Source organism: Mastomys coucha, unplaced genomic scaffold, assembly GCF_008632895.1.
Source record: "Mastomys coucha isolate ucsf_1 unplaced genomic scaffold, UCSF_Mcou_1 pScaffold13, whole genome shotgun sequence".
In the NCBI taxonomy this organism is placed as follows: domain Eukaryota; kingdom Metazoa; phylum Chordata; class Mammalia; order Rodentia; family Muridae; genus Mastomys; species Mastomys coucha.
The window spans coordinates 74,272,872-74,299,107 of NW_022196895.1; the positions used below are offsets into that span (position 1 = coordinate 74,272,872).

The window sequence follows — 26,236 nt, forward strand, 5'->3', positions numbered from 1 at the left end:
CCTCTGTTCCCTTCATGGCCTACGTGTGGGTGAGCTCTCCTTCACTGGGAGTTCTGCAGAGCTGGGCACTGGGGAAAGTATGCAGAGATTAGTGGCCACTGCTGGGTATCTTTTGTGGAATAGTGGCCTTGATGCTTTGGACGATGGGGAAAATTTGGGGGATCTAAAGCGAAAGCAAAGAGGAGTCTGTCCGACGGTGTTGTGATTTTTTTGGTGACTGTAACTCTGCCCATGGTGTATACGTGATTGAGTCTGCCCATGGTGTGGGCGATTCCGCTAATGCTTGGGATGACTCTGGTCCATGGTTATGGCTACGGAGAAAATTATGATAGTTGTGACTTCATAGTGCCCCTCCTTATAGCCCCTTCCTTCTGCAGGGGACTAAACAGCAAACTTCCCTATTCTCGGATGTCAGTGTTGACCTGTCATCAAAGCAAATGACCTTTCCAATTAGTCTGCACCTGAAGACAAGTTTTACAGTGCATGTCCTCTTTTGCTTCCTTTGATCTTGACCCCCCTCCTGCCCAGAATCCTTTGTCCCATGCCTTTCCTCATTCTAATTCTTCCTCCCTGAGATCACCGCAGGTTTCTCTGCTCCCTCTGATTACTCCCACCTTCAGCAATGTACGGCCTCTCAAGTTGCTAGATGTCAGTAATATACAGCTGGCTTATCTTTTACTTGCTTTTATTATTGCCTGTTTAATCCCAGCCCACCCTTAGCAGAGTTGGATCACCTCTCAAAATCAAAGGCACATCTACTTCATGCAACTCAATCAGTAGCTGCCACATGTACCTATGCCCGCCGTGGACATTCATATTATTTCTCCTTGAGATTGTGATGTACCATAAGACATTGGGTTTCACTCATCTCTGGAGTCCCATTTATAACTCTTATGTGTAATAGGTATCCTATCGGTAGCAGTATTACTTTCCTCTAGATTCCAAGTTTCAAACAGACAACACAACGATGGAGAAGCACTTTTGTTCTTCCATCTACAACTTCCACATCCATGCCTAGTACCTTATAGAATAGGTTTCTTTTTTTCCATGTCAATGTCAAGAGGGAATGAATTAGAGTTTATCAGGACAACAAATATCCCTTAAAAAGATAAAGAGGTAAGAGAAGATATGTTCTATGGGGATGTAGTAAGGTATGGGGAGGAGGGAGTGTCTCGGTGGGCCCATGCCAAGGCATCCCTTCCCCCCTGAGTGACTAGCCCACTAATGATATAGTATAGAACAGAGATTATTCAGAGCATGGGAAGAGGAGTTAAGAGGGTAATAGAGGCAGAGAAAGGCAGAGAGAGGGAGAGAGTAGAGGCCGGCCATGACCATGTGGAGAGAGGGGGTAAGGGGATGGGGAGAGAGAAAGAGCAAGAGAGCAAGAGGCAAGAGAGAGAGGAGGGGGCAAGCAGCCCCTTTTATAGTGGGTCAGGCCTACCTGGATGTTGCCAGGTAACTGTGGGTAGGAACATACCTGGCTGTTGCCAGGTAACTGTGGGGTGGAGTTTGGACAGAATGCTAACATCTTATTTCACAGAAGGTTAGATCTGTATAGTAGAGAGAAGAGAGACTCTCAAATCAAGACATGAGGTCAGATTCCAGCTATATGACCTTGGAAAACAATCTCTTAATCCTTCCTTACCCTTGAACATCCTGGTCTATACTATAAGCTTTCAACAGAGGGTATTGCAAACTGCAGAACAACGCTTCAACATCAACTTGATTGATAATAGGCTGGTCATCTTTGGGGGATTATGGCTTCTCTGAGGATAGGAACATCTCTGTACATTGGGTCTAGAACCTTAAGCAGGACTTGCCTAGTATTTACAGATGTCTCACTGAAAACACATCAGTTTCACTGGATCAGGTAAGGTGGCTCTATAATATATTATAGCAGGTATGTAGACATATATTGATATGCCCTACTTTGCTCTTGCTCTAGAAGGATGCCATCTATGCTCAAACTACCTTGAACACACCTGATCTCTAAAGACAGAGTTCTAGTCATTCTGTGATCAAAGGGCTGAGAGATTTCTTTTCCCTTGCTTCTTTGGCCAAGGAGGCCTTGAAGACCTTCTGTGTTCTCTGAGTCAGGCACTGAGTCAGAACACATTCAACATGCACCAGGTATCAGGCCTGAGCTGGCCACAGGAGAAGCAGACAACCCAGGCAGGCTTCCTGTTACTGCAGGGATAGGCGTCAACACATTTACATCGGTCTTTGTTTTTATTTTCCTTTCAAGTAGAAGAGAACTTCTGGGCATTTTCTTTCCAGCTTTGCAATGATACAGGATTGTTGAAAAAAAAAATTAAGTCGGTGGGGGAGGGGTAAGGCAATATTCCCTTTCTTGAACAACAGGAATCCCCGCCCCCCCCAAACACACACACACAATTATATGATAAGAATAAATTAGACATTTAGACTACCCTAATAATAATGGTAATCACAGCTAATGTTCACAGAAGATGTACGTATTCCAGGTGTAGAGTCTGAGTTTATTTGCATTCATTCAGTAATCTTTGGGCTTTATGCCATTTATCCCATTTTACAGGTGCAGAAACAGGAACGGAGAAGAATAAGTAGCTTGCAAAATATTACCTCTCTAGATTGAGAATTTGAGTGCAGACAGTCGGACTCAGGTTTCTGCTGACAAGTTAGCTATTGAAAAGGCATTAGTACTACAGGGGAGTGGGGCCTTTAGGTAAACTGATGACTGCCCTTGTAACCCCGAGCAGTTGACTCTTAGGGGTTTCCTTCCATCCAGCCTCCAAGGAAGACTATAAGAGGAGTTCTTACAGTGTTACCAGTGCCTCTGCTACCTGGGAGTCCTTGGATTACCAAATGTGGGGAGAGAAAGGAGACTCAGTTTTTCTGAAAGCTCTTCTTAGAAGTGAGCACCCTTTCTGTCTTCCTAATATACCCCTTACACAAAGAGCACCCTCAATGTAGATGACAGCCAGAGAGTTCTCTATTTTCCCCAGTGAAAGCCACTCCATAGGAAACCAAAGTGTCGTGAAACTCCGAAAGGAAAGCAGGTGTCCATTGGAAGATTGATCTCAGGCACAGGGTAGGTAGGATCCACCTCATGTGCTCTTGGTCAGCAGTGCTGTGTGGGCCAGTTGCTATCCTGAACCCTCGGTTTTGGAACAAATATGTTACATCTGAATCAGCACACATTCCACAACCAGGATCCAGGATCCAGGATCCAGGATCCAGGAGGAGAAGCTCTGGGAGGGGGTAGGCTGAGGCCTGAGAGGAGCCCAAGCTCTCTTTGGCTAAGTAGATTGGAAAACGTGAAATTAACACACATTGTTTATTTCACGCTCTCAGCCTTGCCTGCACAATAGCACAAATTAAATTCTGCACTAACCAGACGGGCAATTAGCTCCCAGTGAAGATCGGGCTCTCGCCTGATTGCTCAGGCGTTCCGTTCGCGCTGTTTATGAAGGGAACAAACTTACTGAAAATATTTTTGTAGCAATAATTTTTCTGATACACATTTTCCCCCAATTTGCTGCATTACCCCACACTTCCTGGTACTTAGATGATCTGGCTAGGTTTTCAGAAAAGCAGCGTATAGTTCATCAAAGAGAGATTCATCTTGGGTCAATACCCAGCAATTAGCATCATTTTCATTGAAAATCAATCTGCTGTCATTTGGAAAAAGCAGAGGGTTCCTTTTTTTTTCATTCTGTGTTTCTTTGTTGTTGTTATTTTGTTTTCCTATACTGAAGGTAGCCTGTAGGAGGATCAGAGGTATTAGAGTTCATTGGGAGAGGAAAAAATCTTGAAATCTTATGGTCTCTCATAGTGTTCACATACTAAATTTTGCTTTCCTATCAACAAAAATAAGAATTACTATGTATTACTCACCAGGAAGAAAAGATTGTTTTATATATATATAATTCCTCATTCAGCAAAAGAACTATCCTTATTTTTCATTTTGGAAACAAACCCAAGTACAGAAAATGGAAGAAATTTACCTATAGCCATTCAGCTTGTTGGTGACTGAACAAGAATTGGAACCTGATCCCCATGTTACCATGCTGGCGGTCTTCTGTAAAGGTCTATCCAGTGAGCCAGACAACTGCCATCTTGGGACCTTCAGCTGTGCCTGCTTCCAAAAGATCTTCTCATTTGGGCTTGTTGACTCTTTACATCTCATAGAGGGCCACGGAGAGTTACAAGGCTCTCACATGCTCAGCCTTGTGACTTGTAGGTATCTGTCATTGTCTGGTTAGAGTCTGGGGTCTCTGGCTTACTTCATGTCTCCCCTCTTCTGACTCAGCATTCTTTCTACATGGTGAGCCTTCTGTAGAACTTGCCATTCTCTTCCCACCTCATGAATTTCTTCAGCGGCTAAGCCACAAAATTACCAGATTCATCCTATACACACTACATTGGCTATGTCCTTTCTTTGGAGATAACTCATCAGAAACTGAAGCAGCTACCGAGAGCAGACAACGAGGGATATGTATGAACATCAGAACTGTGTAAGGAAGTCTTAGTTAAGTTTTTGAACTAAGATCTCATTATCATGCTCAGGCTGGTCTTGATCCTCTGGACTCAAGAAATTCTCTTGCCTTAGCCTTCTTGGTGGCTAAAACTACAGGTGTACATTATAGCACCTATTCAGGTTATTAAGTATTTCGAATGCATCAAATCTGAATGTGTAGTGACAGTGCCAAATTTGGGCAGTTTTTAAGAGCTATCAGTTTTGAATTCACCTCTACTTAGGAATCCCTAGGGCCGAGAGTGGGAGTAGAATGTGATGGTTGGGAGACTAGACTTAGAAACTATCTTGCCTCAGTCCAAAGTCTGTCTTTGCTGCCAGATTATTGTGCTTATCTCTTAACCTATCTGTGCAACTAAGATAAACAGACACCCATCTCCCAGGGCAACCGAGAGGATTAAATGAGACACATAGCTGGGATTGCTTAGTAACTAGGATAGAGTAGTGCTGCCTAGGTGTGCTGATTCTGTTACTGGGTGAGAGGTAGCTGAGTTGCCCAGCATCCCAGGCCTCTCAGTTTTTGCTGTTGATATCCCTAGCCACAGACTCTCTAGCATAGGCTTGCTTTCTCCTGTTATCATAGGCCTTGTGTAGACAAAGCCTGGCAGGCCTTTTTCTGTCTCTTCCCTAAAGACACCAGTTCTGCACTGGGATGGAGGCTTACCATTGCTCCTTCGGGACCTCAAGTTGTCTGGACCAGGAAGGCCTCGAGCAGATCAGACACAGGCCCCACCTGCAGGTTTCGCTCTCTGGATCTGATGAGAAGCCAATGCTCTGCATTTCCCTACGTCAACAAGAAATGCCACGGGAAATGCCAATGCCTTGTCTGTGCTATTTACTTGGAAACTCCCTCAATAGAGCTGGCCTCTTATCATCTGGCCTGCTGACTCCCAATAGTCCCCCATTTTTTCCTGTATTAACTGCTAGTTGACATGCTTAAGTTTTCAATATCTACTCAAGCCTACCTGGCTGGCAAGTGCTCATAATCTTGCCCAGGCCAGCTAGAGACAACTCTGAGCAAATTTTAAAATGTGGGCTGACTTTTCACTTCTAGAACCTGAACCCTGGCCACATCCTCTGTCCTTCTGGGTTATTGGTGGTGGTCCACATAGGCCACATCCTCCTCATTACTATTCAACAGCATGCACCTTGACGTACGGAGTGCACTCAGTCTAACAGAACTAGGTGACCATGTGTTGCTGTTATGTATGTAGACTGGCATGATGCACATATCAATTACATCCCTGAAAACAGCTTAAGTCCAAATTGTAACCCTCCTTCAGTTGTCCCTCCACTAGGATTAATAAACTCAGAGGTATTTTCTGGTGAGTAGCTCACTGCAACTAAGAAAGTATTCTTTACAAATCAATGCTTAGGGAATAGAGACTGTCAGCCCATGGCAGTGGGGCAGATTCTGACTGCCCTGGGAGACATTGCATTCTAGTTTATGCTGTGGATTGTTGGCTCAAGACAACAATGAGCATGTTTATTAGGCTGACAGAGCAGGCACAGCTAAGTGCAGCGAATATGCATGCCCGCAAGTCTTTATCCACTGTTATTAGGCATCATGACTGTGTGCAGAATGACGAAGCCATGTTCCACGGAGCTGGAAATGCACATGCTCTGCCACCTCACAAGTCTATTTCTGGGCAAACTCGAGAGAACTGGGAGCGCAAGGACAATGACACAGTGTTCGCAGAATTACTGCAATGATCATTTTGAGAAAGAAACTAAATGTCCATCTAAAGTCAAGTGGGCTGCTAAGAAGACAACTCTGGCTAATAGCACAAGGCTGATCAATTCAGTTGCAGTTTCCAGATTCCTAGTGAAAGCCAAACAGGACACAGTAGCACACACGTTCCCACGGTGCTGACGCATCAACAGGAAGTGGAGACATGAGGCTCTCCAGAAACCTGGGAGCCAGCTAGGTTGGTTATGCAACTGTTATGAGATTGTCTCAGAAAGCAGTGGAAAAGCAACGCCCAACAACCAGAGCTTGTTTTTTGACCACCACAGGTGTAGCTGGTCTATATAGCAAAGCCAAGGCCAGCCAAAGTGACATAGTGAGGCTGTATCTCAAGAAAAGGTCATGGGTGCTTTCAAGTTACCTTTGTCCTCATGTATACCATGGCAATCTTTATAATGTTTCTCCCATTCATAGGACGGCTGAGACGGTTAACAATCCTACTGAATCTCTTCACTGTAGAGGAGACCGCAGGAAAAGGTGAAAGACTGGGAAACTGAGGGTCACATATAAGGGGCCTTTGAAAGGATTGTTCACTATGGAATAATGAAGCTTCTGTAAGAACATGACTTTAAAAGTTTACAACATCTAAGTGCCTTATACAGTGTAATTCTAGGGGGAGAAGATGGGAAAGAACTCATGAGCATCTAGAGAGCTTTAAGACCTTCCAGATAAATGAATCTCTCAGCCATTATTAAGAATCTCTAAATCAGCAGGTCTCAAGCTGTGGGTCACAACCCCTTTGGGGGTCCATTGACCCTTTCATGGTGTGTGTATATCATCTCTCCTGCCTATCAGATATATACACTATAGTTCATAACAGTAGCAAAATTACAGTTATGAAGTAGTAACAGAATAATTTTATGGTTGGGGTCACAAGAACATGAAGGACTATATTGAAGGGTCACAGCATTGGGAAGGTTGAGAGGTACTGCTCTAAACCCTAGGCACTGATGAGCATTCTTGGGAATATGATCCTTGAGACGAGATGGTGGCCTGGGGGTCCTTTCCAACCCTTGCTGAAATGCTTCCGATGCTGTTTCCATTATGGGAACACGCAAATGACACAGGGACCAGACAGGGAGCAGCAGATGGCTGCAGTGGGATTTTAAAGTGTTGTGTTTTTGTTCTGTTCGGAACAGGGAGAAAGAAAAATCTCCAGTCAGGAATCATAAATATTAGCTTTAGTTAACCAATTATTTTTATAATGAAGTTATTATTTGGCCATCTGGATGAAATCATACTACAAGGGGTGGCAAGGCAACCTGAGAGGACTGGAGGGAGGCAGGCCAGCAGCTCTCGGGAAAATCATCTCCTAGATTTCAGCATGTGAGAGCTGTCCTTCCAGGAAATTGTGAATGAGGGGAGAAAAGCACGTGACTGGGGAAACAGCTTCCCACAGAGCAAAAGGGCGGGGGGAGGCTCCGGCATCATGGCCTGTGTGATGTGGTGGTTCAGGCTAGCCTTTTATGCACATTTTGTTTCCATCCAGACTCCAGGGTTTATCAACCCAGAACCCAGTGACTGAAAACTGATACCACTATGGAACCAGATGCCTTGGGTTCAAATCCCAGTCCTGACAATTAGTAGGCCGTGATCTTGGACAGGCGAGATTGATTCTATAAGTCGTTTCCTATCCATCTGCAAATTGAGGGTTCTAAGTGAAAAAAAATACATTATACACATGCACCTATATGCAACCACACTCATACAAAGAAACACATGGCTCAACACACAGCGTATAGTAAGTCCTGCATGAGTGTCGCCACTTGCCATTATCAAGGCCTGCTTTCTCTAGTTTTCTTCTGTTAGAGGTTTTCCAACAACTCTTTTATAGCTTAACAGGACCCACCCAGTTTGTCTCTATTACAAGGGAAAGGCTTTGTGGGGAAGAGTATGAGGAAGACATCTCTCTATGAAAGGAACGGAGAACCAAAGAGATGCCAGATAGACTTCCCCCTCCTTGATGAAAAATAAGCACTGACTCCTTGATGGGATGGTAGGCAGAGGGTTCTATTTGGTTTACATTAAGTAGCCATGTACACACTGCTGACTGAGGATCATGTGATTTCTGACTGGATTCCACCATTTACACACACACACACACACACACACACACGAAGGCATATACTCACATGTGTGCATACACACACTGCCTTCTTGACAAGCCTATTTCCCCATTCTCCCTTCCCTTCATCCCCAAGCATCTAATTTAGACAGAGAAACCTGGTCTGCCTCCCACCGCCATTATCACGTTTCTCGATAATCTATGGACATTTTTTTTCTGTGATTGGCTCTCCTGGGATAAGATTTTTCTGCATGAAGATACAGATATTTTAGAGAGAAGAGTTCTTTCTTGCGTGATCAGGCTTACAATGGGTGGAGCCCTTATCTTCCGTGCTACGGAGAAAGGTCTCTACCAGCACTCCTGAGATGGTTCGGCTTCTTGGGCTTTATTTTTAGCTGCTCTTCTGGGGGGAAAAGTAAGGTGGTGTTTTAGGAGGAAGAGAGCAGTAAGGACGTATGACCCAGCTGTCATCCAGCTCAACCTTCATTAATCAGCTGAAGACTGCTTCCTGTATCAACACTGGCTTTCCTCCTGGTGACTCACTGGGAGCCGTGGAAGAGAGCCTAGGTTTCTCAGGCATTTGAATGATGGGTCCCCAACAGGTGGCGCTGTTTGGAGAGGTGTAGGAGATATGTCCTTGTTGGAAGTATGTCACTGGAGGCAAGACTTGAGAGTCAAGACTCTTGTCGTTCTCTCTCTCTCTCTCTCTCTCTCTCTCTCTCTCTCTCTCTCTCTCTCTCTCTCTCTTTCTCTCTCTGTGTGTGTGTGTGTGTGTGTGTTTCAACTTCACTATTGGAAGTCAAGCTGTGAACCCTCAGCTTTCTGCTTTTGCCACCATGCCTGCCACTTCTTGTTCGGATTCTGCTCCACTATCATGGACTCTTATACCTTAGGACCCATAAACCCAAATAAACTCTTCTTTAAGTTGCCTCAGCCATAGTGTTTTATCACAATAGGGGGAAAAAGTGACTAATACACCTGGGATTGGGAAATTATGTGCTTTGCAAAATCACGAGTTAATTAAGGATCATATAATCTCAGAAAAATAAAAAGAATAAACATTCGAAGAATGCTTGAACGAGGAACACTAATGTCAGTTCTTCCTTGAAGATATGATAAAATTCTGTACTGAATCCTCCTGTCCCTGGTCAGTTTGGAGCTACACCAATAGCTCTTGACTTTTTAAGACAGGATCTTACTAATTAGCTGAGTCTGGGTTTACACTTGCTGCCCTCCTGCCTCTGCTTCCCCAGTGATGGGATGCACTACTCTAGACATGCTCTAGAATATCATATCTAGTATTTTTTTTGACAAGGAATAGCATTTTGTAACATAAAATTGTATGAATTTAAGATTTCAATGTTCATGAATAAGGTTACATTGACATACAGTCACCCTTGATCATGTTGCTTTTCCACTACAATGACAGAGTCAATAATCTGTGATAGACACCGCTGGCCTCCATAGACTAAAACACATACTACTTGGAGTATTATGGGAAATGTGTGCATACATCTGCACTAGGTATGTTACTACTCTTTTTACATGGGGAAATGGATTATAATGAGAAGTATCTTCAAAGCACATACATTTCAAAGTTCCTTCCTGTGCTCAGGCCTGGCTTGTTGAGAAAATCCACATTATCTTTCTCCCACACACCATTCAGAGGCAGAACAATGGCCTCTTACTTCAGAAGAAAACTAATAGTAAGAGTAAAATTGTACTCCTTGCTGATAACTCAGAATAGTAAAGGGAAGACCAGTTGTTCTACTTGTCAGTGAGAACCAAAGAACAACCTGGCTCTGCCATTCCCTCCCTCTGGAAGGATCCTGATCAAATGTTATTGGATATTAAAAATGCATTACTGCAAGCATTAATTGAGGATTTAATATGCTCTCTAATTAAAATTTGGTAGAAGGAAGTTCATCATATTTAGAAACAGTATTAAAATCCTCAGAAACTTAATAAAATAATACATCAGAATATCTTCTGTGAAATTAATGATCCAAAATATTATAGTCAAGTAGGAGTCTAGAATTCTGAAGGTCATTTGGAGTCATAAAAATGCAGTTTTCAGTTTTATGACTTCAGAACAATAATAAGGCTGAGAAGAGTCTGGTAGGAAGAAAAAGTAATCTGCTATACACAGCAATTAGTATAGTAAGAAGCCATAGGCTGGCATGTAGTAAGAATTTTGGAATTTTGGTTTCTTTAGAAAACTCAGAACTATTTTAAGAATATATATATATATATATATATATATATTTTAATACTAGGTGTTGAATATGGGGCTGCTTCAGATGTCCACAGCAGCTGACTATGATTTGCCTTGTGCTTCAACAGAGGCGTGGTTTTGACAACTGCAGATTGTTCCTGTGATTGTGTGATATTTTGAATTCTGTGAACTTTTTAGAGGGTATATAAATGCTAAAGACCCTAGAGACAGTGTCCATTGTTGGTTGGTTTTTGTAGACTGTGATTTGTTAAGTAGTAGTGTGCAAAGAAGAAATTAGATATCCTGATCGCAAAGATTAAATTTGCCCCAAGGAACTCAATGCCCTTAAATAACAGGAAGTAGTCTGATGGTAAAGTTTCCCCTTTCCAACCCCTGACTTTACTCAGGGATCTCTTTCCTTTCCTCTCTATCCTTTTTGCTTTCTTATCTGGGGTTAGGAGCTTGAAAGGGTAGAAGTTTGGAGAAGTGTGGAAGAAAGCAGAACCCACAAAGTAGCAAAGACTGGCTACATTGGTGGCATAGGCAGAAATCAGGTCTGGTGGATGTGTGACAAGTGATAGGCCACATAGGGTAAGAAAAAGACTTAGTCAGTTGGCAGGAGAAGTTCAGGAATGGAAAGGAGGAAAGACGAGAATTATCAGAAAAAAAGGCGCACGTGTGCGAGTGTGCATGTGCGTGCATGTGTGTGTGTGTGTGTGTGTGTGTGTCTGTGTGTGTCTGTGTATGTATGTGTGTGTATATGTGTATGTGTATGGTGTGTGTGTGTGTATGTATGGTGCGTATATATATGTATATGTGTAAGTATGTGTGTTTGTGTGTGTTTATATATGTATGTGTATGTGTATATGTGTATGTATGTGTGTTTAAATATGTGTGTATGTCCCCATGTGCATGTGTGTGTTTGTGTATGTATGCCCCATAATGGTAGAATACATTCTAAAGGAGCATAAACTTCAGGAAGCAGTGTGCATGGTCACTGAAAGAAAAATCAAGTGGAGGATTCTAGCTGGAACTCCAGGCAGAGATTCCCACAAGGGTGGGCACTGAACTTTATAACAGCTAAATGTTTCAAGGTTAACATTTTTGAATCTCACCACCTTTGATGACAGATTTGATGGACAAATTCAGCTAGAAAATAATGATAATATTAAGAAATTTATTGGTCTTTGGGAACTTAAAAGAGAATTGTGGGCATCAGATTCCTCTTAATACACACTCAATTTAGCTTTATCTTGTCTCCCAAATACCAAGGCTCTTTACTTTCTCATTCACCAACCTCCCTATTACTTCTAAAATTGTTTGGTCCTGTACCAAGGTATTCCATTAACTCTCTATATCTTTTATTTTGTTTTTGTTTCTCTGTGTAGCCCTGGCTGTCCTGGAACTCACTCTGTAGACCAGCTTGGCCTGGAACTCAGAAATCCGCCTGCCTCTGCCTCCCAAGTGCTGGGATTAAAGGCGTGCGCCACCACTGCCCAGTTAGCTCCCTATAGCTTAATCAACCCCCTTTTCAAACCAAGTCATGGGTCAAGATGAAAGTCTTTCTTTTCATTTGGACATATATGCACTATGGAGTGATTATGGGTATATGTGGGTTGTGCCTTTCAAATAATCCTTTCCAAATAAATAAGAAACCTCTGTAATAAAAATTATAAAATAGCAAGGAAAGACATGGAAGACAAAAATAATGAAGAAGATTGATGATCATTGGTTATAAAAATATTGCTAATGTATCTATATTACAACTGGGTTTGTATATTTGATGAAATCCCTATCAATATGCCAATTGAATCACAGAATTGGGGGGAATTAACCTAAAATTAAAGCACAAAAGACCCAAATAATCAAAGTGATTTTGAAGGAAAGGAACAAAACTGGAAGCATTGCACTATATGATTTCAAGACATATGACACTCATAGTGGAAAACTAGCATGATACTTAAATAAAAAACAGACATGGGGACCTAAAAGATAGAACAGAGATGCCAGAGGGAAATTAATTTAGTTACTGTTCTATTGCCATGACAAGAGCAACTTATTATCTTAGTTAGGGTTTTACTGCTGTGGACAGACACCATAGCCAAGGCAAGTCTTATAAAGGACATTTAATTAGGGCTGGCTTACAGGTTCAGAGGTTCAACCAGTATCATTAAGGTGGGAGCATGGCAGCATCCAGCATCAAGAAGAGAGTTACATCTTCATCTGAAGGCTGCTAGGAGAAGACTGACTTCCAGGCAGCTAGGATGAGGATCTTAAAGCCCATGCCCACAGTGACATACTTTCTCCATCAAGGCCACACCTACTTCAACAAGACTACACCTACTACAATAAGGCCACACACCCCTAAAAGTGCCTCTCCCTGGGCCAAGCACATTCAAATCACCACAGTCATTAAATATAACATTTGATATGGGGGTTCTGGTGGGAAGCCTGGCAGCAGGCAGACCAGCACAGATAGCATTGAAACAGTAGCTGAGAGCTTACATCTGATCCATAAGCATGGGGCAGAGAGAGAGGTAGGGGGGGAGCGCTAAGTGGGTATGATGTGGGCGTTTACAATTTCATAGCCTACTTCCAGTGACACAGTTCCTCCAACAAGGCCACACCTTCTAATCCTTCCCAAACAGTTCCACCAAATTTGGACCAAGCATTCAAATATATGAGCCTATCTCACTCAAACTATCACAGAAACCATTTAATTATAGCCAACTGATTTTCCACCAAGATGGCAAAAGCAAATGTTGGGAAAAAGAGAACTCCTTTAGAAATACTACCACATTGCCACGTGCAGAAGATTGAAACTTGACTCCATATCTTACCTTGTATAGAATTCAACTTTAGGTCAAAAATCTAAATGTAGGACCTAGAACTATGGAATTACTAGGAAAAAAAATTAAAGTAAAATACAGGAAGGAATTTGTGTAGACAACAAATGTTCTTTTGTACATGACTTGTACAAGTAACAGAATGAAGACTAGACAAATGAGACTGCATCAGATTAAAAAGTTTTCATCATAGCAAAGGAAATAGCCAGAAGAGCAAAGAGGCAACTACACAGTAGGGAAAGTCTCCAAAACTTCATATGGCCAAAACCAAACCAAACCAAACCAAAAAAACCAGAATGTTTTCAATGTGTATGTGGCTCCAAATTTGATAGTGAACATACCAAGCAACCAATTAAAACATGATCACATGATCTGAATAGACACTTCTAATGGAAGAGGACTCTCAATAAATAATGTACTCGATATCATTACCATTAAGAGAAATGAAAATCAAAGAATATAACCAAATGTAACATTCTATGAACACCACCCATAAGAGTAGTCGGGATCCCACAGATGCACAAGTCTCAATGTTGGAGCACAGGTTAGTTCCACTGAGCATCACTGCCCATAGCTACAGAGTAGACACCACGATTCCTAACTTGCCAGTCCTAGCAAAACACTGCAAGGACATAGTATACATACAACACACAGGCGACTGCGGTTCCCTTAGAAAGGGCTTCACCCTGTGTGTGCACACAATAGGAATGGGGAGCTTATTATTTTCACCTCCTAGGCTTCTCTTCTGAAGTATTTCTTGGCCGATCTTGGCCTGACTTCAAAGACATACCATTAACAGGAATACCAAAGCATCTCCTCTTGTTGCCAAAAGTGTATAAGGTGAGGCCACAGATCTAATTACCAGCCAAGTAGGTAAAAACAATGCAAAACTAGGACGCCATCTTTCTATACATCTTTATTCCAGCCACAGGCATCAGCTCTGTCTGGTGGAGATACTTTAGAAGACAAGCCAAGATGCAGCAACTCACAGCTGGCTCTCGTAGATGAGAGCAGAAGACAAGAGGGAGTCCTAGAAGGGCCTATGGGGTTTTGAAGATCTGGGTGTTAAAGGTAAGGTAACGAGTCTCTTTTTCTTTCTTCCCCTCCCCCTTCATACAATGCACATGTTGCAAGTTTGGTTTTTCCTGAAATCTAATCTACATCAAATAACACCAGCCTGGGTCCAGCAAAGACCAGAGGCAGCCTGGAATGAGGAATCTTGTTTCACAACTCCCCCTTTTTAGGTGAAACATCAGAAACGTGCTGGTGTTCAACTACGGATGCCTGCTAAAGAAAAGAGGGCTCTTATCTTGTGTGGTGGTACAGCCTCATCCACAGCCACTGCAGTGTTCAAATATAACTTCATTAGGTTCTGTATTAAGAACCGAGAAATCCTGGGGTAAATGGGTGAATGTCATCTATTCAGGACTACAGTTGAACATTGCATCTCTTTGAAAAAATTCCTAATGTGTCAAGGAATATAATTTATGCAAGAAAGCTACCGTTCGTCTTGAAAGAAAGATCAGATTGGACTTTACTAGGTATTCTGGTCTCAGTTCCTAAAGTACCATTGGAGCTATGTACCTTTGAGGGAGAGGGACTCAGGGAAAGAGGAGTGAGTGACGACTTTGCCCCTGATTGGTCAAGTGTCTCAGCTCAATTGTCTTAGGTCAGTGTCTACAATTATAGAAAACTCCCCATGGTGACATCTCCCTTGAGGATGAGATAGGTGTCATATTGAAAAGCAAGACCGGAGCCCTGGACTTTGAGAGACGTAAGCTCTCTTACTCCTCCCATTGACTTAGGTCAGAGAAGCCACACACCTCCTCCTAACCAGAAACCCACACAGGAGGCTGACTTCAGGAGAGATTGAATGGAGTATTTTTATTTAACTTTCAGTTTTCATAATTAAATTGGTGTCAATATGTACTCAAACATTAATTACACTCTAATGTAACTTAACCTCTGTTGAAATCCAGTAGACAGATGGTCTTTGATAAGGTTTACTAATTTAAACATGGGGAAGAAAAAATAAACAGGAGCCAGGAAACAGAAGGTGGGTTAAATGGGCCTCAGGAAAAACAAATTCTAGTTTGAAATAATCAAATCAGGACAGAACAAATGAACACACAGGCCTATCAGCTTCTTTGTTTTGTTTGTTTGTTTGTTTGTTTACTTTGACATTGCCCTTTGATAAGGGAAGCCTGGGTTCCCGGATTTTTGTTTGCTGCTTGATTATGGGAAAATTGAGACAAGGAAAAGATTTTTAGAGGAGTGGACAGTGCCATAGCCTCCTTCTATGCCCTGGGCGACTTGTTCTCCAGATGTAGCTCTACAATGGACAAGATGACTCACTGTTGGAAAAGTGGGGACACACTTTCCTAAATCTTAAATTACTCCTCCACTACTTTACATAGCATGACGCTGGGAAGACGAGCCTCGTGTCCTGTTGAAAGTGTTAACTTCAGAAGGTGTTATATGACGATTATGTGTTATGCATATGTTGGAGTGTGGCGTAAGCAAATTTGTCTCTGAAGAATTTTTCCATATACTTTTGAAGTGGAGATATATACATGGAAGTCTAAAACTCTTCTCAGCCATCAAGGTGAACGTATGTTGACCCTTGGAACTAATGACTTGCTACATTTAATCTGTCTCCAAAATGGGGTTGTAAAGCTCCTCTTTCAGAGTGATGCCCATGTGCAAATAGGCTATAAGGCCTGTTCTATGGACTTGCTATGCCTAGAAGTGTCTTATCTGGACACTGAATGCAACCAGGATGGATCTATGCATCCAGCAGGGAGCAACTTTTCTGGTAACTTAGGGACTGATAATAATACTTGTTTGGCAAAGTTTATACCATGTGCTTTTATGTACAACATCCCATGATTCTCTCCCCATAATCCTGTATGTCAAGTGTCCATTTTTTCATCAATTTAAAAAATAAAGGCACTGATGCTCAAGACAGCCTTTTGACTTGTCCTAGACCCACAGTTAGCAAGTAGTGGAGTAGACCTTAGAAATGGGCCTTCTGGATTCCTGCTGCATCTACCTCTGTAGGACATTTCTCATCTAGAGCAGCTAGGCCGCATGTACAGTCTGCTCACAGTCACTGAAAAACACTTTCATCTACATTTGTCGTAGAGGATGTGATATTTAAAACATCATTCCAGATAAGAATCCTGCCTCAAAATTGCTAATCAAATCTGGCCTGATAGGATGTCAGCTCTTCCTTTCATTCTAATTACAAAACTAAGCTGTAATTAATACATAAAAGATGATGATTACACTGAATTAGACAACATATGAAAGGAATCAGAATTTTAGACTGTGCTCCAAAGCTTGTTGTACCTTTAAGGAGTACAGTCCTCTAATAAGGCATTATTGTGTTAATGGACTATCGGGATGCCATTCATGATCTTTGTGTTGATTGTTTATACTCAATATCTGTCTCTCATTCTCTAATGAAGCAAATTCCTATTCATCTTCCCATCTTCTTTCCTTCCTTCTACCATTGTGTCTTTATTACTTTCTTCCACAGGGGAGCATGAGACTTTAAATCAAAACAAGAGACAGAATAATAGAAGGCCTCACATCTGGTTTCCTAACTCAGCAACAAAATCTCTTATAAGACCTCAAAAAAGAAGCCATCAAAGAGGCATAAAGTAAACAATAAACGAGAAAAAAAAACACTAGGATATTCGAAATGGAGAAGAATTATCTCAGTCAGCAGACACTGACAGTTTCATGACAGCTGCCCTGGGAAAAATACATCAGAAAATAAGTTCTCTTATAGGTCTCCCTAAATGGAGAAGTGGACATCATGATACTTCAAAAACGACGCTCCCTCCCCTGCTTCATTGGCAACTAAAGCTGTGGACCATGTTTATCAATGGGCCTAGGCAACTGGTGGGATGTGCCTAGAACAGTTATACAAGGACTTCTATTTTTTGACAGATTTCACTTAAAATTCTAAGGAGGTTGGTTGCCCTGTCCAACATGAAATTTGTATTACCTAGAAGGTCGAGAGGCTCAAGGCGCTGGCTTTACTAACTCAGAAAAATCCAACTCACACTTGGCTAGCTGATGCTGCAATCAAGTTAGCTTCAGACGAGACTGTTAAGTTTGCCTCCGATTAGATATCAACATATCTCACTATTTGTTTGGTGTTTCTGCCCAGAAACAAAAGGAAAGGTCACTTGGAAGGCAAAAACTACTTCCTCCCAGATTTATATTTAGCCCACCCCATACCAAAAAAAAAAAAAAATAGCTCAGGGATGAACTCTGGTGTCTCTTATCCTATAGGGCTTCCTTTAAAAGGCAAGATTGACAGCTGATTTACCCTCACTTCCCCCAGAGCCCTGTGCAAAGCCCATGGGCAGATAACAGATACTTACTGAATAACATGTCTGATATCCACTGAAGGCATATTGAACTCAAATAGAAAGCAAGTCTCCAAAATGTAATTCTAAACCTACTTTGACAAAGACAGTTAAGCAAAAGTGACTAAAAACAGTGAGCATCCCCTCCTAGTACAGTTCTTTCTTCCATTCCACAGATAGTTAACATAGAAGTTACCTCAATAGCCCATGTTTGAATGGCTGAAAAGCGTGATCTAACAAAGTGTTTCTTGGATAAGAGATAGCAAAGTGGAAAAGTCTACACGTAGTGTTTCACCTACTTCTGTGGTCCTTCAGATAGTTTCCATAGCCAACACGATTAATGGTGCAGAAATCAGTTATCAAGGAGAGAAGGCAGGCTGTGGATAGATAAGGCTGCAAAAATGGGCAGAACATGACATGCCTCGCTGGAAGGACTGATGGAGAGGATTGGGATTACTTCCGAGAAATGTGCTGATTCTTATCCAGTGCTGGCTGTGCCTTGACCTTTTCTAGGGAAACACATCTAGGGAAAATGTAACAGACTCTTAGTTCTCCCTTTCAGACACAGGAGGCTACAGAGGAGTGCAGAGGAAGCATAGCTTAAAGCCAGTAATCTTACGTCACTGTATGACCACTCTAAAATGATGCTCATTGTGGCTACTGTCACCACCAGGACTGCATGTGGAGAGAAGAGCGACATGGAGGGCTATGAGCAGCTGCATTTCCACAGATGTTCCTCTCTTGTAGGAAAGTATACTTCAAAAAATGTGTGTTGATTACATTTAAAGGGGATACACAGTGAATGGATAATGCAAAACAAGTTTTTTTTTTTAAAAAAGCATCCATTATTCACATACACACACAGATGCACACACATCATATGTATATATAATACCATCTTCCATTGGTCCACAGAAGCATGGAAGGAGATTGCACTGTGTCACAAGTGCTGCCTAGCCTGGGGACATAATTCCATCTTTACTCGCCACATGGCTCTGAGTGAGTGGGTTTTCCTATTAGCCAATTTCCTTCTGGTCTCACAGCAACCTAACCCTCCCTCTGGAGGTAATCAGTGTATGTTTTACAAATGAGTAAAGGAATTAAATGATAAATATGATGCTTCATTAAGAACTCATATGAACTGAAGAATGTTTTCTGTTCTCAAAATGTTCAGAACATATATGTATGTATCAAATATAAACTTTAAAATGAACTGTGTTTCCTTAAACTAAATTTTATGGATACTAAAAATCTTTCGTTAAAAATTAAGGGTTGGAAAGAGATGGCTCTGATCAACAAACTTTGGAAGACAAAGTTAAACAACTTGGCTTAATTTTTTATTGTTTAAGAACTTCATGCATGCATATAATGTATTTTCATGGAATTCACATCCCATTTTCCCCTTTAACTCCTCCTCCATTCCTTTACCACTTTTCCCTCCTAACTTGCACTCTTGTATTGGAAATTTCTGAGTCCACTTACCCCTGCCAGTGTGTGCATGAGTGTAGGACCTCTCCTGGTGCACCGGGGACCTCTCAGGGCCTGCATGCCTACAGAAAGCCATCCCCTCCTCTTACAGCCATACATGGCCAATAGTTCTTCAGCTACGAATGACCTCATAGGCCCCTCCCCCACCTGTGCTGGTAATATGGCGGACTTGATCTTGTTTGAGTCTTGTGTATGCAATCATGGCTGCTATGAATTCGTGTATGCAATGACATGATGTCCCACAGTGGTGTTCCGAGGCAGACACCCACTGCTTCACTGGCGCTTACAAGCTTCCTACTTCCTCTTCCATAATAATCTCTGAGTCCCAGGGAGGGTAGATAATACAAATGTCTCACTTGGAGCCGAGCACTCCACACACTGTTAGTCTCAGTACTCTGATCAGCTGTGGATCTCCATCTACTCAGGAAGAAACTTCTTTGACTATGGTTAAGAGATCACTAGTTGTGAGTATAAAGATAGGAAATTGGGGTCACTTGTTTTAGATTCTCCCTCGGGTTCTTAGGTCCCACCCACAGGTTAGTTTGATTTATGAAGCTTTTTCTAAGTGTTTGAGATGTGGACATGCACTGTTTTGTTTTTTTGTTTGTTTGTTTTTTTGTTTTTTTGTTTTTGTTTTTGTTTTTTGAGAAAGGTGTTATCAAATGTTTTTGGCCTAAGGGATTGTTTCAGCTCGTAACATCATCCACAAAATGTTTTGTGCAGAAAACCAGCAGTGTATGCTGTATTGGATCTTAGTTATTGTTCATACATACTTTTCAAACATCTCTGTAGATCACGCCATTCAGTTGAGAGGTTATAGCATAAGGAATAGCTATTTGTGCATTTTCAAGCCCAGCCATTAACAGAAAGTCAGAACAAGCAGAGCTATTGTTTTTCTTTTACCTTTTATTGTTCTTGAGGGAGTGCGTGAGTGCACGTGTGCACATCTGTGGGCACATGCATGTGGGATGTGTATGAAAATGTGTGCACTCACATGTAGAAGCTTGAGGATGATGTGCCTAATCATTCGAAGTCACTCTTGCACCTTCTTTAGAGAGGCAAGCTGAACAAACAGAGCTCACAGAAGTGGCCTGTGTCCCCAGCTAGCTGCCGGTGGAGATTGGCTTCTGAGCCTGGAATTACAGGTGGGACACTCTGACCACTTGCCATTTACATGGGTTCAGGGGCTGGAATTCTAGTCCTCCCTCTTGCACAGCAAACACTTAACCACAGAACCATTTCTCCAGCCTGCAATATAATAGCGAATAATGACAGTAATTCACAGTGTGTGCTCACAAAGCTCAGCAGAACGCAGTGTGTTTTCTTTACAAAGAAACTACACCTAGAAATTAAGGGAAGAAAAATAAATTAGGTCAGACTTTACCTATATATAGCCTGGAACTAATTTCCTTGAGTAAAATCTAATAACCTAGTTGATTTTCCATAGACATACATATATGTAGTGAATATTTAAATCTATTTTTTTTGTTATTATTTCCCTGTCTAACCCCTCCAATCTCCTTAGGAAAGACCCTCTTACTCCGTTTCATTGTTTCTGGTTCTTGTACTTGTGCACATATGTTTTAATATGTATCATCCTATTAAACTGAACATCACAAAGACAAGATTTTGCCCATTGTGCTTTTATCTTTTTCTCTGGCACTTAGAACACTTCCTGAAATGTATGATATTAAAATCTTAGTAAAAAATGAGCACATGAATGACTGAATGAAAAGAGAAAATAGAACATCTGACTAAACACTGAGCTCTACCTCACCTAAGTGCACAGCAGGTCAAACTGTGGAAAGTGTCTATTTACTCCAATGTTGTAATTGATGCCTAAATTCATATAAGAATTATTTGCATAACATTTACATTGTAGCAGGCATAAATAATCCTGAAATGATTCAAAACATACAGAACAATATACAGAGATTATATCTAAACATTGTTTCCTTTTTTAAAAGGAACTTGTACATCCTTAAATGTTGGTATATATGGAAGTTCTTTAACAGATCTCCTGTAGACACCGAGGGATCACACACACACACACACACACACACATGTATATATAAAATATATATTATATATAGTCCCTCAAATGTGTATATATATATATATATATGTACATGTATATATGTGCATGAGTATCCATTTGCATGTATATATGCATACATCTATATGCATATATGTATATATGTGATGTGCATAGTATATGTATATACTGTATATACATATATAGTATATGTAGTATATATGGTTATATGTGAATATAAGTATGTACACATGTACATATATATATATGTATATGCACATATGCATACATATACATATATGTACTGTGTATGTACATATCTAAATATATATGTATATATGCTTATATATATGTATATAAGCATATATATATATATATTACCTCAGAAAGGGAAAGTGGAAGTAGAAGCACATGGTTTTTTGTGATTTGGCCTATATTTACATCCTTGGAAGATGTGAAGGTTCTCATCCTATTTAGATGGCATTTACCTCGTGGGGAGCACAAGGACTCTTTTCAGTTGGCACCTATTCTTCCTGCCAGGGTGAGACTTGGGATGAACTCTTTCTTTAATCTTGACCACTAGGTTTAAATTCTTTGGTCCCAATAACCTTCTGTAGCCTGAGTATCAGAAGTTTAAAATTGCTTCCTGTGTGAAATGTAATTGCTTCTATTCTCCCTTGATTGACCTCCTCCTCCCTTGGTTCTCAACTTAAATGGCTCTTTGAACCTGCCTGACCCCTCCCATCTACTTAAGGCAAAGCCTCTTGCTCTGTTTCATTGTTTCTGGTTCTCGTACTTGCACAGATTTTTTTTAAATATATATCTTCCCACTTAATTAAATATCACGAAGATAAGATTTTGCCCTTTGTGCTTGTATCTTTTTCTCTGGCACCTAGAACACTTCCTGAAATGTATGATATTAAAATCTTAATAAAAGTGGGCACACAAATGAATGACTGAATGAAAAGCGAAAATAGAACAGCTGACTAAACACTGAGCTGTACCTCACCTAAGTGCACAGCGGATCGAACCGTGGAAAGTGTGTATTTATTCCAATGTTGCGATTGATGCCTAAACAGCTTTACAGTTCTCCTTCAGTTTATTTTTGATATGCATGTCTGTATGGTGGCTCATGCATAGCAATGTGAGTTCACATGTGTGTGGGTGCTATGTGTGCAGAAGCCTGAGTTGACATCAGGATATTCTTTGCCTGTTCTCCACTGTCTGTACTCAGGCAGTGTCCTTGTGCACAGAGCTGTCTGCTCTAGCTCAGCTGGCCAGCCAGCTTGCTCTAGCAATTTTTCTTCTCCACCTCCTGCTCTGGCCCAAAGTGCTATCTATGTTTCTGTGAAACAGCCAGACATCATTCAGAATCAAGTGGGTGGGGCAGAACAGCAATAAAACTTCTCATTGGTTCCAAAATTCTTACATAGCACACCATCATAAGGATCAATAAGACCCCAGCAGAGATGCACAGGAAAGTAACACTCCCTTGAGTGAGTGTCTGACCTCAAAGTTCTTTTTCTGGACTTACAGGATCAACAAGGCACATGATATATCTAAAGAGCCTGGTACTCATCTGCATTGTTTTCTCACTGCGTGGACAACATATGGCCAGCCTGGGCTGTCTCACCATTACACCGTTTCAGCATCATTGTTGCAATGAAGTTATCAATTTCCCATAAGACTTATTTGGAAAACTCTATTTAAGGAGAAAGATTAATAATCAAATGACATAATGGAGATTCATCCTGACCAGGTACAATTGCCCCACAATGCACCCCTTTCTTGCACCATAATGAGATCATGTGCGAAAGCCTAAATTATGTAAATGAAAAGGCTCCACTAATACTGATGAAATATTCCTGGAGTGTTACACTTGACAACCTCAAAGTACATTTCACACCGCTAATGACTTCATCACTAACACAACTGCCATGAGTCAAGCAGTTACCATGGCAACACCCTAGTACAGCTGTTTACCCATAGAAAGTATTGCACCTACTTAGTTACATATACAGACAGATCACTAGATTCCTAGGTACTGAAATTGAAATAATTCAATTTTCAATGTCTCTCTTTATGAAGTGATTCTGCCAGCTATAGGGATTAGCATATCAATGTGACTTTGACAGGGGTTGCTGCAAAAGACATATTTTGCAGGCACTTCATGTCAATTAGAGCTCTAACTGTTTCATGGAATAATCATTCCTGCCAGATTAAGGTCGGGCTGCAAGGTAATTTAATTGGTGCCATTATATGAAGGAAAAAATGCTCTAATAGACTGCATACACTGTCTCTGCCAGGAAAGGGAGGGCTGCAGAGAAAATGACTGAAAAGCATTACCTTCTTAGCCATTTAGAAGGATTTAAAAACATCGCATAGGCCAAGATGAGAGCCTCTGAAATGTTATTTCCTGAATTATTGAGGAGGAGAGCTCCAAAGGAGAGAGGGGACTTGGGCCAGTTTGTGGTTTTTCCCCCCAAAAGGGTTTTGTTTTTGTTTTCCTTTCAAGAATCAAGAATAGTGCAATGACAGTTCAATCGATCTGTCACCGCAGCTACTCAGAAGCTTGAGAAGGCCACACTGGCAGAAAGAGCATCTGTCCTCAGCCAGGGCAGTAGGAAGTGCATAAAGATGGCTTAGAAGGCCCCCAGGCCAGAGGGGGTCAGCCACTTCCTTTCTCTGTATGGAGTATCAGGCAACTCCTTCCTTTACTGCCCTTTGCCGTTAGTATTTTCTCACACCATACCCCATTGCCTATGGAGCTGCTCACACGATCTCCCGCCTCTCCTACTTGTGAGTTAGGAGAAAATGGCTTAACGAGAGCAATGTCTATTACCATCTAACGTTTCAAATTTTGTTGGAGACAAGGTAGAGGAGATATGCGCAGAGGGAAGGCTAAGGGCCCAGAAGGAATGCTGTGTCACCAGTAAGGCCATTAGCTCAGTCATGCTCACCTGCCCTTCCCACAGTTATGCAATTACTTATGGGAGACATCAAAATGGTAGTCTCATCTTCCTTCCTGTTTTTATGGTAACTTCTCATCTCTAATGGCATCTCAAAGAAGTGTTCCGGTTCTGCTGAGGCTTCGCACATGCTACAAGTATGAGAAAGATTAATCTGGCAGTTAATCCCACAAGGCTTCCTATGATTAGTAACTGGTTGGTGTCTTCATGTTACTTGTCTTCACTTTAGCCGCTTGAGGAAAGCAATGATCTCTTTTGGTGTCTGCCTAGCACATGAATGCCAATACAGGACCCACATGGTAAATACTCTGAGTCTGTTTTCTTTTTATTTTTTTCTGATTACATTTATTTTCTGTTCTTGTGCATGGGTGTGACTTATGTGCCATCACACGCATGTGGAGGTTGAAGAACAAGTTGAGGCAGTTGTTTCTTTCCACTGTGCTGGTCCTGAGGATGAAGCTTAAGTCATTACTGTAGGCTATAAGTTTCTCTGACCGTATCTGTGGCCCAGTATTCTCCTCTCTAACATCCATGTATTTTATTAGCACAATAGTTGTATAAAGCAATGGGTTTCATTGCAATATCTTCACACATGCGTGTAGCATAGTTAGACCATATTTACTTCCTTCCCTTCCCTTATATCCTGCCTCTGATCTCCTTTTGTTTCCTAACAGTAATGTGTGTGTGTGTGTTTTCATGGGCACACACATGCACGTGTGTGTACATACAGGTCAGATGTCAACCTTGGATATTGTTCCATAAGCAGCTCTCCTCCCTTTGTTCTGAGGCAGGGCCTGTCACTTGGAGTTGGGAGTCATTCACTTGGGGGGTCATATCACTCTACCCAGCTTTTTACATGGGTGCTGAGATAGTACATCTTCATGCTTACCCAGCAAGCAGTTTAGAGACAGAGCCCTAATCCCACCATGCCCCACCTCCTCTCTTAACATTCACCAGTGATAATAGAAAAAAAAAATTAAAAGTATCTAAGGAGAAAGTGAATCTTGGAGGAGGTAGATCATGCGAAGAACTTACTGTTTGTTGAAGACCGTCTCTGAAGTACCCAGTTCTCCAAATTTGTGGAGCAATGTGAATTTGTAAGTGGCAATGCTGTCTCAAGGAAGTATAATATAATTTACATGCTGAACTCTAAATTTTCAAGGAGATGTATTAACAAAGTGAAGCATATAGATTAAATTAACATTTAATCTTATTAAATAATTACATTAATAAATAATAGTGACTTATTAATTTAAAATACTTTAATTGGATTAATATTTTACTTAATATAATATATCAAAATTTGCATACTCTCATTGCAACAAGTGTCAATATGAACATTATTAGTGTGATATTTTACATTCTTATGTCAGGCCTTTGAAACCTATCATATGCCTTACGTTGGCACCTCACTTGGAATTGGCCTCACTTCATAGCCACATATAATGATTGGACAATATGGGTCAGCGATCTCACCGCCAGCCAGCAGCAGACTGGGACTAGAGTCCACATCCCCTAAGACTTCATCTGAGATTGTGTTCCCTATACAAGGTGAAAGCAAAGGACTTCCTGAGAGTCACCCCCTCCTACTCTTGCTGCTTCTCACCGTGTAACCAGCTAGCCTCAGCAGTGAGCCGAAGCCAACGGATGCTTCTGACAATCTAATCACACAAAACCTCTGAGAAATCTCACGAGAAATTTAGTTTGACTTTCTCCTAACGGCGTGGCTTAAAATAGTGCAAAGTAAACTTCTCAAAGTTGGTGGGGGAGGAGCAATCCGCTGCAGATGAGTTCCTGGTAGCTGCAGCTTGTCAAAAATATTTATCACGAGAACTCATTGGTTCTTTCCGATTCTGTCAGCTAGGGAGGCGATACCCTGGGATTCTTTGTCTCTGTGTCATGGTGTGCATCGATCATCTGGCTCCCTGGTGATCTGCTCAGTCCAGGTCTTACCTCTGACGCTGACAGTAATG

At 41.4% G+C, this 26,236-nt stretch overlaps 1 protein-coding gene and 1 long non-coding RNA gene across 2 annotated transcripts in view; one reads left to right on the forward strand and one right to left on the reverse strand.

Moving 5' to 3' along the window:
* Nucleotides 1–26,236, reverse strand: part of Slc14a2 (solute carrier family 14 member 2) — a 435,832-nt gene that overhangs the window by 344,381 nt on the left and 65,215 nt on the right. The gene's annotated exons all lie outside the window — the stretch shown is intronic.
* LOC116087391 lies at nucleotides 1,533–18,509 on the forward strand. Its single transcript, XR_004117416.1, has 3 exons — nucleotides 1,533–1,870; nucleotides 14,315–14,460; nucleotides 18,334–18,509. It is a non-coding gene; the product is annotated as an uncharacterized LOC116087391 (long non-coding RNA).